We start from the raw sequence: 13720 nt of genomic DNA, 5'->3' as shown, positions 1-13720 counted from the left end.
TAAGAGTAAACCTTGCGGTATTTGGCAACAATTGAACTTCCTTGTAGAATAGATTTTCCTATGAAACCTGCATCCTATTTTGTTTATATACAGAAGATAACTGATATCCTCAAAATTACAGATATATAATCGAAAGAGAAGTGAAATGTAAGAATACCAATGATGGCACAGCCATAATGGCACCGCGAATTGTATATTTGACGGGGTATTTTTTTGGTGGCAGTGCTGCTGGTGCGGGTGACGTTGGTGGCTACATTCATACTAACAGGGGGTTAGTCGTGGGAGAGTTTGAGAGATTTTAATGGAGTTAGCAAATCCCCTGTTAGTCGTGAGAGAGTTTGTCAAAAAAATTTAAAATCTATGTTAGTGGTGAGAGATTTATAGGGAGTTTCTAAAACTACCTCAAAATCCCTTAAACTCCCTGTTAGTGGTGAGAGATTTGATTAGAATCTTTAAACTCCCTGTTAGTCGTAAAACACTAGAGTCATAGGGAGTTTATAATTTGGGGGAGTTTGGGGGAGTTTCATGATGTTTTTGTGTTTGGACAAAATCTCTCAAAAAACAAGAGATTTCTGGGGAGTTTGGGTTAAACCCCCCAAATTGCCTAGACTCTCTCACACTCCCTCTAAATCCCTAGAGATTTAAATACATTAAAATCTCTCAAACTCTCCCACGACTAACCCCCTGTAAAATTTGGCCGACTGAGAACCCCATAGATACTTGAACTCCTTCCACCGTCCTATAATGCAAACACCCGGAATCCAAAATCAAGTTCCAATTCAACAAAAAAAAATTCAAATATATATCAAGAAAATGAAAAACTTTAAAAAAAAAATGAAAAAAAAAATGAAAAACCAAAATTGAGGATTTCGAAACACATTCCTTTTCAAACTCGTATCAGAATGGTAATAGAAGATGTTATGTAGTTGAACAATGGTATTCACTTGGACATTTACACAAAAAGAGATGTTCACAAACTTAAATCAAATCAATTACTCAATTCCAATTTAGGGTTACAGTTTCTGAAGTGAATTAATCAAATCAAAACTCTGAACCCTAAATTTGAAATTAAGTACAGATTATTCGAAGTTTAACATAGGGAAATTGGGGAAATTGGTGAAGATGAACATGGATTTTGATTTCGGAGGTGAAGAAAGGAGTGGAGAGAGATGAGGCGATTGCTGACACAAAATTAAAAAGAAAACAACAATTTGAATTAGAGAAGAAGAAGAAGAAAAGAGTAAGGAAGTGGTGGTGATGGTGTTGCTGGTTACGGTGGTGGTGATGGAATTTTTCGAAGGAAAGTTGTCGAGCTCGAAGGAGATTTGTGTTTTCAAGATTGAAGAAGAACTGTTTTTCCCAAGTGAAAACAGCAAGAGAGTATTTTCCACTGGATTTGTAAATATTCACGGAGTTTCAACAAGGAAGGGAAAATACGGAGGCGTGAACTTGACATTTCATCGTTGAACCAAAATTTCTGTCACTAACACCAAAAAAATCATTTTGCTTTATATTACAGATTAAAAGACCGCAAGTCATGTGAACATTTCTTAGCAAATGCTTCCTTTCGAGTAATTTTATTTGCATACTGTAATCCCATATGAGAATTAGAGATTGACACATAAGAGGGTTTACTCAATAAAACAAAGTTTTTCTTTTCCAAGGATTTGCACTGTTCCTGGGCTAGAAGAAGTGATGCAACTAGTTTCTATTTTTCAATACGAATGTTGTTCAGATCTGATGAATTAGTCTCGATTAAACGTGTTTCTCTAACTGAATCTTCTTTAAAGAAATCATCAAGAACACCAATCTTTTCACGTTGTAGAGTAGTTTCTTGAACAAGATTTTCGATATTGTTAGAGAAGGACTCAACGATATTGTAGAGTTCCCGTTCTCGATCAAGAGACTTCTCAAGTTCATCAATGAGCTGAGCATGTTTTTCTTCAAGATACTTTATTTTAGAATCATGAATATCAATAATCTCAGCAGATTTTTTAATGTTCTGGTGAGTTCCATTTCAACTTCTGACATAGTGTCAAGTGTCACATCAGAGGGAATGTTATCAGAATCTGATAGCAACAATTTTCTACCTCGGGATTCAGAAGAATCAGCTAAGGAGTTATCCTTTGAGGTAAGCCCAAGACGTTTGACATAATCAAAAACTTTGGAAGAAATTTTTGTATGCGTAAGAATGAGACAATTTTCTGTCCACAGATTCTGATTGCTACAAACACAGACTTATGAGGTCTTAGACGTGTTTGCCTGCTCTGATGCCAATTGAAAAAGCGTGGGTCTAACAACCACACCCAATATTTTTTTTAGGAAGTATGTATGAACTAACTCCAATATATTTCCAAGAGAATCAACTAGACAGTCAGACTCAATCAAAGAAAATACATCCAAGAGTTATATCTCTGTTTCTCAATGTAATCATCAAATGAAACAGATAGAAATCCGCGAGCCTGATTATTATGAGAAACAACTTGAACAGTACCAAAGACTAATGTTCAAGTGTCAATCAATTTATATCAAAAACCAAGGGTTGGACAATCTAATTGATTGAACTACGCACAACCTGTGATATTTGAATTATATAAAAAATATAATGCGTAAAAGAAATACCACAGACACCAGAATTTTGTTAACGAGGAAACCGCAAATGCAGAAAAACCTCGAGACCTAGTCCATATTTGAACACCACACTGTATTAAGCCGCTACAAACTCTAGCCTACTACAAGTTAACTTCGGACTGGAATGTAGTTGATCCCTAACCAATCTCACACTGATTAAGGTACAGTCGCGTTCCTTACGCCTCTGAATCCCAGCAGGACTTTACCCACTTGATTCCCTTAGCTGATATCATCCACAACTAAGAGTTGCTACGACCCAAAGTGGAAGACTTGATAAACAAATCTGTCTCACACAGAAAAGTCTATTGAATAGATAAATCTGTCTCCCACACAAATACCTACGAGGTTTTGTTCCGTCTTTTGATAAATCAAGGTGAACAAGAACCAATTGATACACCGGTTCACGAAGAACAACCTAGTAATATCAATCACCTCACAATGATCTTAACTGTATGGTAGCAGAACAAGATATTGTGGAATCACAAACGATGAGACGAAGATGTTTGTAACTACTTTTTATCTTACCTATCGGAGATTGAATCTCGAAAAAATCTTAGAGAAGATAATAATCAATACGATAGAACAAAGTAAGATCAGAATACACAACTACGGAGAAAATAGTTGGGTCTGGCTATAGAATCCCAATGAAGTCTTTAATTCGTTAACCTATAATGGTTTTAGAAAAACCTAGGTTAAAGGAGAATCGAATCTAGTCGCAACTAGTATCACACATGAGGTGTGGGGATTAGGTTTCCCAGTTGCTGGAGTTCTCCCTTATATAGTCTTCAAATCAGGGTTTGCAATCAATGCTACCATGGTAACAAAACATTCAATATTTACCGTTATATGAAAACCTGATTAGATTTAAGCTAATATCTTTCAACCGTTACATTGAACTTAGCTTTTTACACACAAATGACATATGCCTTCATTTAGATATGGGTAACCGTACCTTAAAGTGTACACTTGGTTGGATCAACAATAGTTAACCAAAGTTAGCCATATGAACACTTTCATATCAACCTTGTTCATATTTATCACAACTAGTTCAAATGACTCAAATGAAACTAGTTATAGAGTTGTTCAATTGTTTATATTCTCATAGAAGTATACAAGACACAATTGAAGCAAAATCGATTTTGATTTACTCGAATAAATTCATGAACATTATAGCCACGGTTTGCAAAAGATTGCATTCCTTATTATATAAATATATTTGTTCACGAATAAACCGATTTTAGAACTTAACCCACTCAAGTATGCAAACGGGTACGCATACTTAGAGTTTCAGACTTGGTCTGTATGCCAGTATGCGAACGGGTATGCATACTGTCGTTCACGACCGAACTCAGTTGAATTAGTATGCAAATTGGTACCCATACTAAATTCCCGGACTTGAACTGTTAAGCCAGTATGCATACTAAGTTCCCGGACTTCAACTGTTAAACCATTACGCATACTGGTATGCATACTATGGTTCCCGGACTTGGAGTAACTTGCAACAGTTAGCATACAAGTACGCATACTGTGCTATATCCAATCAACGGTTAATTGTTCTAAACTCCATTTTAATCATTGGAACATTCTTAGAAGACGGGAATAGCTGTCTCACACAAACTATTAGCTTCAAAGCAATTTTCAAGTGATCAATACGAACATTCCGAGTCTACATCAAATGACTGTCTCACACAAATCATGTAAGATATAACCAGGCGATTTTCACATGATCATCTTTTGACTTTCGTCAAGAATAAAGATGAACTTGGTTAAATCGAAAGCTTACCAACGCATATTTCGAGAAATATGTGAGCGGGTTAAACTCAGCTCGAAATATCAAATGTGTATAACGTAAAGTCTACATAGCTATAAAATTTTTGTCTCAATAGGAGATAGAACAGAAATAAACTTCTGAGTGATAGATGAGTTCAAGTATCTGATGGTATTTTTCAATGATGTTGTAGTAAATAGATTCGAAATCTAAGACTTGTGAAGATTAAATTTAAAGATTTAATGAAAATAATAAAGGGAGAGTTACTGAGACTAGGATTCCACTGAATTCATATCATATGGCTCAATTATTTATTCTCAACAATTATCGCTCAACAAATAAAGTAACGTCGACTCTTATTTTACCAAAGTAGATTCTCAAAATATTAGTTATAAATCGTAAGCATGAAACATCAAACATTTAAGCAAGCATGAACCATCAAATAAAATGATAACTAATTATCAAAATCATAATTCTATTTTAATTAGTGCATAAGTCATATAGATAATAAAATAAATTCACCCATGTATGAAATTATGATTCATCCGTCGACCCAGTGTAGGGGTTTAACTCCTCATATTGTAGACACACTCAAAATTCATTTTTATTGCTCAAAAGTGCTTACAAAAGGTGAAGAGATAAGAAAACTGAGTTTCGCAACGCTGTAAAGCCGGTACAAAACTGTTACAATGAATATTACAGAAAAATTTTGTTCTTATCTGTCGCAGAAAACTGTCGTTCTTGGTAGAAACAGTGACAGTTTTAAACGACAGACTACAAGCACAGTCTGTTCTTCTTCTTCTTTTTCTTTTCTTCTGCAGCAGAAAAATATTCTCTGTGACCCTCTGTTCTTCTCCCTAGTCAGTCGATACGCCTCTGTGATGCACCAGAACCCTCGATAGTAAAAGAATATATTCTTGAAATATTTTCTTCCCTTTCTTGTCTTCTGACGCTTTTAATCAATGTTTACACGCTCCAATCATGCTTCCAACACATCAAAGAATGAGTCCACACGCTAAAAACACATGCAATCCTTCCAAAACTACACCAACAGAATCCCGTGTATCATTCGAACTCTGTTTCACTTCAATCCCATGTTGCAACCCTATTGCTTCGAATTTGATGGACTTACCAGTCCTGTTTAGATGAAACAGGCCCAAAACAACATATTTTGGCGATTGAATCTCTCTATACCACTTCCAGAACCAAATCAACAGTCTCGGGTTTTGAAGCAAACTACACTTTCCCTGTTTTTCTCCCACACGATTATCCAGCCCAATTAAAATCGTTCGAACAGCCATACCAACAGTGTTTGGGCCTGTAAAGTTCATCCCAATCGAAATCAGTGATCAAGTCTCAAAGTAACTCCTTCGCAAATCTTCTACAAAAATATCATATTTTTCACTTCTTCCCTGATTTCTTCAACGTGATTATCCAGCCCAATTTTGTTGAATCGAATAGCCTTACCAACCCTGTTAATCCCAAAGAAAAATACCCAAACAACCACAACCATTTAGTCTCCCTAAAACGCCTTGAAATCACGAACCCTAGTTTTTGTGTTTTGATAATAGCTTTTCCCGCCAAATTTCCATTTTGAAATGTTGAAGATGAAGTGCCCCTAACCAAATCATGGGTGTCTTTAACATATGGGGTGCTATGGGGGTGCAAATAATAATTGAGGTGCCCCTTAGTAATTGAGTTCCCCTTATCCAAAGTTGGGTTCCATTTAGCAGTTGTCCTTCGGGTGCCTTTAACAACTTTTCGAGCCGAATTTCCAAAAATGTTTGTTGTCCAAAAGTACCTACAAACAAGTTTATTAGTGATAAAATTAGTCCTAGTTAATGCGTTTATGGGTGAAAGTGCGTTGCACTTTCGTGCTTATCAGTATCCACATAACTTTGGTTGATGAAGTTCCACAAGCTCCCCTTAGTAGTTCTTCGTCTTCAATAGATGAACACCGTGAAGTCTAAAGCTCAACTACACATTCTATTCTAATACGAGACATGACTATAAGTAGACTATAAATCAAGACTTATAGTTCTGGCAACTAAACTTGACAAACAAGCTTGAGATAGCAACGCTTGCGAGTTCGACCGAGCAGTGCTCTAACATTTTTATCACCTAAACACTTAAGATTGTTAGACTTGATAATACCAAATATAAAAATATCTACTATAAACACGAGAATTCATATATAGAAAATATAACAAACCTCATTGATTTATAGATAGAACCCCAAGAACAAGTTGTGACGATTAATTGAAGAAAAAACAACATGATTAAAGACGTAACTACCTCATTGGACAACAAAATGAGAGACTAACCTGGACTACTATCTCTTTCTTCTTATAAACATTTTCTTTAGGAAGTGGAACATACTCATGTTCCTCAAAGTCCTTTTCTGTACCAAAAGTTTCAGAACTCCTTCCTAGTTTTTTTGTAGCTCCAGTAAATTCAGTGACCACCCCTTCGTAGACATCCCAAACTTCCTTCCTTCATAGATTAATGACCCTACGATAGTTATCTTTTAAGGCCTCAAATTTCTGTGCATCAGATAAATTCACATCTAATGCAAATATTTGAACTGAAAATTTCTGCAACAAAAGAAGTGGCATTTCAAATTAATCAATTAGAACTTTAAATCTTAAAAATAACACCTACACAAAGACATATCAGGTGTTCGTAACAAAATATTAGTTTGCCATGTTTCATAGAAAGTGAGTATACTGCTATGTAGCATAAATAGCAACAAATGATTCGACGTTCATGATCACAAAGAATCCCACTAAGCATAATGACTTCTTAACAAAACAACAAATTGTAGAATCCTAAAACTGGTTCTACACAAATTAGTAATCTAAACATTGGTTCAGTTACACGATGGAGCTTGTCTTTACTTTTTACATGAGTTGAGTAAGATTAAACCACCTAAATCACTACTTGAAATGGAAAATAACTTATTGTGTTGAACTTTAGAGGGTAAAATATCAAAATGACAAGTAAAACATAACAAGATATTCTTGACAAATTAAGTGACGCTTGAAAAAAGAAATGCTGGTAGAAGTTTTGACTATGCTCAGACTTTTTACTTAAGAAGTATCAATCTACATCAAATGCTCTATACTAATCCTGCAAAACGGTTAATTGCTCCTTAAGTTTTTGATATGTCTCTTCTTTACAGTTCTTTGTGTACCTTGGTTTAAACATCTTATTACTCAATTGTGACTTCATAATTTCTAACTTTACTAAATTTACTTTATCCCTCAAATATTCAGTACATTTATGATAGGTTTTCGAAACCCTGTTTGCAAAGCAAGTTTGGATGCAGAGTTATTATTGTGAAAAGGTATATAATTAAGAGGTATTACATGTTTTGAAGAATACTAATCAGATAGATAATTAAAAAAAAGTATTGCTTATTAGAGAAATTATTTATTTTGCAAAATATTTAACTATGTATTACATACCGAATTAAATTTAAGAATTCTCGTCTAAGCTAAAAGTAGATTGCAATTTTTCTCTCATGTAAGTTTAGGCATTCCTTTCCTTACCTTCACAAAAATTTTAGCAAAAACACCATAGATGAGGAGGAATCAGTGCATTTGCACCCTTCAACAAGCTAATATAATGCATTTCATTGAAAACTTTTATTATATTGGTGGATGATTTGGCACAAATTTCATGGTTTCCTTTACGTATAATGTGCAAGTCAGTTACATAGAAAGTACACTAAAACATTTATGCATGATGTGTTTAAAAAGATTTTTTAGGTGTCAAATTAAATTGTTGTGTATTCTCATAGCTATTAGAAGCGGAACAATCTTAGTCTTACTCTGGATAACAAATTTATGATAGGTTGTCGTAACAAACAAATTATGGAATTTGATTTCTTCACCAATAGCCATAATCTTCATGCCACGACAGAAGCTATGATAGTTTCCCATACCAAACAGTCAAACACAAAAGTCCTTCCAATTGAGTTATAGTGATAATAGATTTTTTTTATTCCCTTTTGATTTCGAACTAGTGAGGGAAACAAATTTCAATAAACATAATATAACAATGCAAGTGCACGCAATATGTAAACTACCATAGAAAATATTGTAGGAAAATTCAATATAGAAAATATTTTTAATCACTTACCAATCATATTCCAAAAAAATGTTGTTATGAGACCCTTAATATACAGTATTCTAGTGAAACCAGTGATAACCCCTAACTTACAAAGATTGCGATTTATTTTTTGGTTGTTATATTTATCTTAACCTCTTGTTATTTTTTAATTTTGTTGATGAAATATAATGATAAATTATTAATTCTGTAAATAAAAAGAAACGTAAAAACTATTAAAGCCTGAAAATTGAAAGACGAAAGAAAAGAGTACAACACCATTAGTGAAATGACGAGGATACTAAGTACATCACAATCTTTTCGATATCAACCTATGAATCCGATACCTTGTGTGATCTAGTATTGACAAAGACTGTTAAGAAGAAAACAACAACAAGGTATATACTTGGTATATCGAACAAGTATCAAAGCCGAACCTAACGATAGGGATCAACCCAAGTGTTAGGATTAACGTAGGGCGTATTTACTTTTAGTTATAACTAAAACAATAATTATACTTGCGGAAAGTAAAAGTAAAGACACAACAAGATTTTGTTAACGGGGATTTTGCAAATGTAAAAAAAACCCCGGAACCTAGTTTAGTTTTGAATACTCTCAGAATTAAATCACTATACAAAGACTACTACCAACTTCGTATAGTCGAGACCAAGTAAACTACCTTAGTTACCTAGTTTCTTCAGTATCCATGTGCATATAGCCAATCTTTCCAATGTACGTGAATCCTAAGATAGAGTCCGCCATCTTAAGTTGATTTAGCTGTTGTGAAGATTTCAGGCACTCAACTCCTCTGGATCATCTTCCGAAACAGTAAAGGACTAATCTATTCGGTGATCACGATTCCAATATCAAGAAGTAAATCAAAGATTACATGTTGAGTTAAACAAAGACTCTTCTGTTGAATTTAATAAACTCCTTTATTGGGTAAGATCTACCAAGCCTTAGATTATAAAAATAACCAGATCTAGGTATACAAACTATCAGATTCAGATACTGAAGAATACCACCAAATATAGTTTGCCGATCTAATACGACTAGAAAATAAGATTTCTATCAAAAGATAAATAACTCTTAGTCGGATCACTGCCGATCAAGTGTGTGCACGAAGTTAAATCACAAAGATATGAAACCAATAAGAAACATTATTGTCTTCAAATCCTTAATGTTTTATTTAATTTGTACCTGCACAAACAAATTTGATCCCCTTGTGATCGACCACGCACATAACGGATTAACAATGGATGATCACAAGCCTATCCTCAAATCTAAAAATAGATGCGATCTACGTTGATCCTTGATCTAGTTTGAGTGACCTTATGTCAGAAGAGAAGGATCTCAAGAATAATCAAACTAAGTGCAATCAAGGTTCAACCACCGTTAGTCAATCAAATAAATAACCAAATACTAAAATAACAATTCAAATTCTAGTCCCGTCGTCGGTACTATCTAGACGCTTCTTGAACCCACATAAGTCTTTAAACTAGCAGACATAAGAGATTTCTCCTAATTAGTCTCTTCTCCAATATATTATTACAAGTAATACTATTAGTCGGCTACATCAGTGACTACAAAATAAAGTGCCTGCCCCAGGTCGAATTTGTCAGAAGAATAAAATCCACTATTTATAGACCAAGGTAGTTTGGATACTAAGGAATTTCTTTAAACCGAAAATATTTTCAAGATATGCAATAAACACCAATTTTCGGTTTTTGTCTAATTCCAACCAATATCCAACTTTTATTGATGAAGTTCAAGTATCCACATAACTTTTGTTTATGAAGTTCCACAAGCTCCCCTTAGTAGTTCTTCGTCTTCAATCGATGAACGCCGTGAAGTCTAAAGCTCAACTACACATTCTATCCTAATCCGAGACATAGCTATAAGTAGACTATAAATCAAGACTTATAGTTTTGGCAACTAAACTTGAAAAACAAGCTTGAGATAGCGACGCTTGCGAGTTCGACCGAGCAGTGCTCTAACAAGTTTATCACCTAAACACTTAAGATTGTTAGACTCGATAATACCAAATATAACAATATCTACTATAAACACGAGAATTCATATATAGAAAATAGAACAAACCTCATCGATTTATAGATAGAACCCCAAGAACAAGTTGTGACGATTAATTAAAAGAAAAAAACAACATGATTAAAAACGTAACTACCTCATTGGACAACAGAATGAGAGACTAACCTGGGCTAATATCTCTCTCTTCTTATATGTTTAACAAACCATGCATGCGTTTACATATATATATTTGACAAAAAGTGTCATAAAATGTATGTGAAGATGGAAAAGACCTGATTAATCTTTCATCCCTTGGACTGCACAATATCGAATCCATTTGCAGTTGCTGCCATCATCTTTTCATCTACTTGAGACAAGAAACAAAATAAAACTTAAACACAGGTTACGTACAACTGAGTTGTAACATGAATAAGGAAAGAATCTAGCTAGGTACCTTGTTTCATATATTCACCTGCAGTAGAGTTCCCTAAGGAAAGCGTAGTGAAAAGAAGGCAAAGCAGAAGGCTTGAAAAGGCATTCATTAATACAGTGTATGGTAATCTTTCTTCTGAGAATTGTAATTAGCTAGGTTTTTCTTTTTGTCTTGAATGTTCAACAAGCAAAGGAGGAGAGGAAGTAAAGATGAAAGAGTAGGTGGGATTTATAGAGAATCCAAAATCTAAAGTTGTAACCCAAGTCAAAGCAGGGGTTCCGACATCCCCTGGCAGATGAGTACCAGTATATCATTAATTACTTGTACTTTTAGGGTTTTAGACATTGAATAGCCAAAACACACGAATTAAAACAAAGACAGTTTTCAAACTCCAAAGCGTGAAAACTTGAATTTAGACTTTTTGGGCAGGCTTCAAAATGTTAGGATGTCAGTTGGTCGAATGCATGCAACTTAAGGAAGGTTTTCTGGCCAAGTATTCGAGCTAGCTGCCGACCGAGGCCAAACTTTACCTTAAAAAATTATCTGAGTAAGCCTACATGTTATAGGGGCTCCTGATCGTCTGTTCAGGGAAAGCCGCTGTTATCTGTTCCCACCAGTCACTAGCGGACACGTGTTTGTAACTGTCATTGAACACTAAAGAATTTTTGACCAAAAACTTTGTTGACACTCACACCCAGAAATTTCTCTGGTTAGCAAGCACACAGGGTACAATGGTACAATTAACATCGCGTAAATCCCTTTCCTTCAACTATTCAAGGTAATAATAAGTAGAACTAAAGATGTTAATTAGTTTGAGCAAGGTCAGACAAAATTTCATTCACATATGGAAAATAAAGATACAGACCCTAAAATTCCATTGAGCATTTGAGCTCAGTTCGGTGGTGTCAGACAAAAGTTCTCGGGTACATTTCTCCTTTTGAAGCTGAAGCTAATGGTGCCCTGGCTGGCTGGTGTTAAGCTTGCCATTTCAAGTGGTTGTCTGGATCACCTCAGATCCATTTTTACTTTGTCATAAAGGAAGACAACTCAGTGGCACGTTCCTAACCTGCTTATGCAGTCTCTAACGCAAAAATAAAAAAATCGCTAGAACCAGGGATTGAACCTGTGACCTTGTGGTTAAGGGCCACACGCTCTAACCAGCTGAGCTATACCAGCTTTGTTGACAATCTCAAGTTACATATTACTCAAAAATGTGAAAATAGTATTAAACTGATTGGTGCTGAACAACAACACCTTCAACGATTTGATTAGTTAGTTTACATACTGGTACCGTACCGGGGCACATGAAACTGTTCCATGCTCGTGTATCTCCCCCAGCTTAGAATTTTGCTGCATAATATGAAGATCAGGCTGTCCCTTAGCAAAACACAATGAAGCAGACGTTGAGGTGTCACGATCTACGTGACAATTAGGTCTCAGGAAGCAATTCTGATCTCTAAGGATAGAGATGGATTGGGGAGAACATAAGATTTTAGAGAGAAAAGATATTTTGATTGTTAATTTTCATGCCTACTTGATACATCAAAGTTGTCCTTATAAGGACTCAATAAGCTAACCGTGCGAAGCACGTGCCCTTTACACAGATACTACTAATCCTACGACTATAACTGCTCCAAGGCCAAAACATAAATAAAAGATAAATGGCTGTCCCTAAATAAGTGAGGTCTGCCTTAACATTTATGACATGAGGCCAATATTATCGGTTTTCCTCGTACTGGGAAAGTGGAATAAGCAACAAGCAAACAAAAACAACAAAAAAAATGTAATTGTGCGTCAAAGAGCAAAACTGCTTTGTGTGTACAAACCTCAAAAAACAATGGGACCAGTTGTTTTTTGCTTTATTAAGACAATTTCTATGAGATGAACATCCATTTTGTTCATTTTTCGAACAAAATGAACAAAAAATAATTTTTTTTTTATTCCTATTATGGACTCAACAAACATGAAAAACGAGAGGTCAAATCAATAAATTTGTTGGTTTGTTGGCTGCGGACCGACAAGGAATGCGTGTATCAATTAACACCGCGCGGAACCAACCAAATTCGCGAGAGGATCTTCTTTAACCGCCCGCGTGTCTTCCACAACTGCCAAGTACAATTTTTTTTCCAAATATTTTTTTAATTACTAAAATTTTTATTTAATTTCAAATTAACAAAAAGAGACTACAAAAAGTTGTTAACACGCCTATCCACAAGCTGGGCTCCTACGCCTTTCTGAATTACAATTCCTAATCTATGGAATAAAAAAAATATTTTTCTTAGTATTAACATCATATCTAAATAAATAATTATTCATCCGCTTCAAAAAGTTAATGGTATCTTCCCCGATTTCGCCCAAAGTCGAAAAAGCCAAAGTACCAAATCCATATCCATGTGACTGACAGATATCAAAATACTTTGTACATTTGCGAGCAACCGCATTTGCAATAGCAAGCCCAGGCCGGAAAGTGCGAACACCACCACCAGAAAAGGGGATACACCCGTAACGTCAAAACACATATCTCAGCCATTTTCCCAATTATGTACAAGGATATCCGCAGGTTTCAACCCACCCCCATTGCTGGATAAGAAACCTAAAGCCACCTCCTTTCTCGCAGTGATGCCTGACCGACAACACATATCAGCAATAATGTCATGCACCATGTCATGTTGAAACTTGAAACCAACCTCATGTGCACAGTGATGAGCGTGGTCACCAAAAATATCCATTTTCTTGTTGCAAAAAGGACA

At 35.2% G+C, this 13720-nt stretch overlaps 1 long non-coding RNA gene and 1 other non-coding gene across 2 annotated transcripts; both read right to left on the bottom strand.

Annotated features, from left to right (window-relative positions):
• Positions 1-10592: 10592 nt before the first annotated feature.
• LOC113273717 lies at positions 10593-11350 on the bottom strand. The gene is made up of 2 exons (XR_003322565.1): positions 10992-11350; positions 10593-10901 (listed from the first exon to the last, which is right to left on the bottom strand). It is a non-coding gene; the product is annotated as an uncharacterized LOC113273717 (long non-coding RNA).
• Positions 11351-12072: 722 nt separating this feature from the next.
• Positions 12073-12146, bottom strand: TRNAK-CUU. The gene has a single exon. It is a non-coding gene; the product is annotated as a tRNA-Lys (tRNA).
• Between the last annotated feature and the right edge of the window lie 1574 nt (positions 12147-13720).

The sequence above is a fragment of the Papaver somniferum genome, chromosome 4, assembly GCF_003573695.1.
Source record: "Papaver somniferum cultivar HN1 chromosome 4, ASM357369v1, whole genome shotgun sequence".
Lineage (NCBI taxonomy): Eukaryota > Viridiplantae > Streptophyta > Magnoliopsida > Ranunculales > Papaveraceae > Papaver > Papaver somniferum.
The sequence above is the reverse complement of the archived record's forward strand: the minus strand, read 5'-3'. Positions and strand labels throughout refer to the sequence as shown.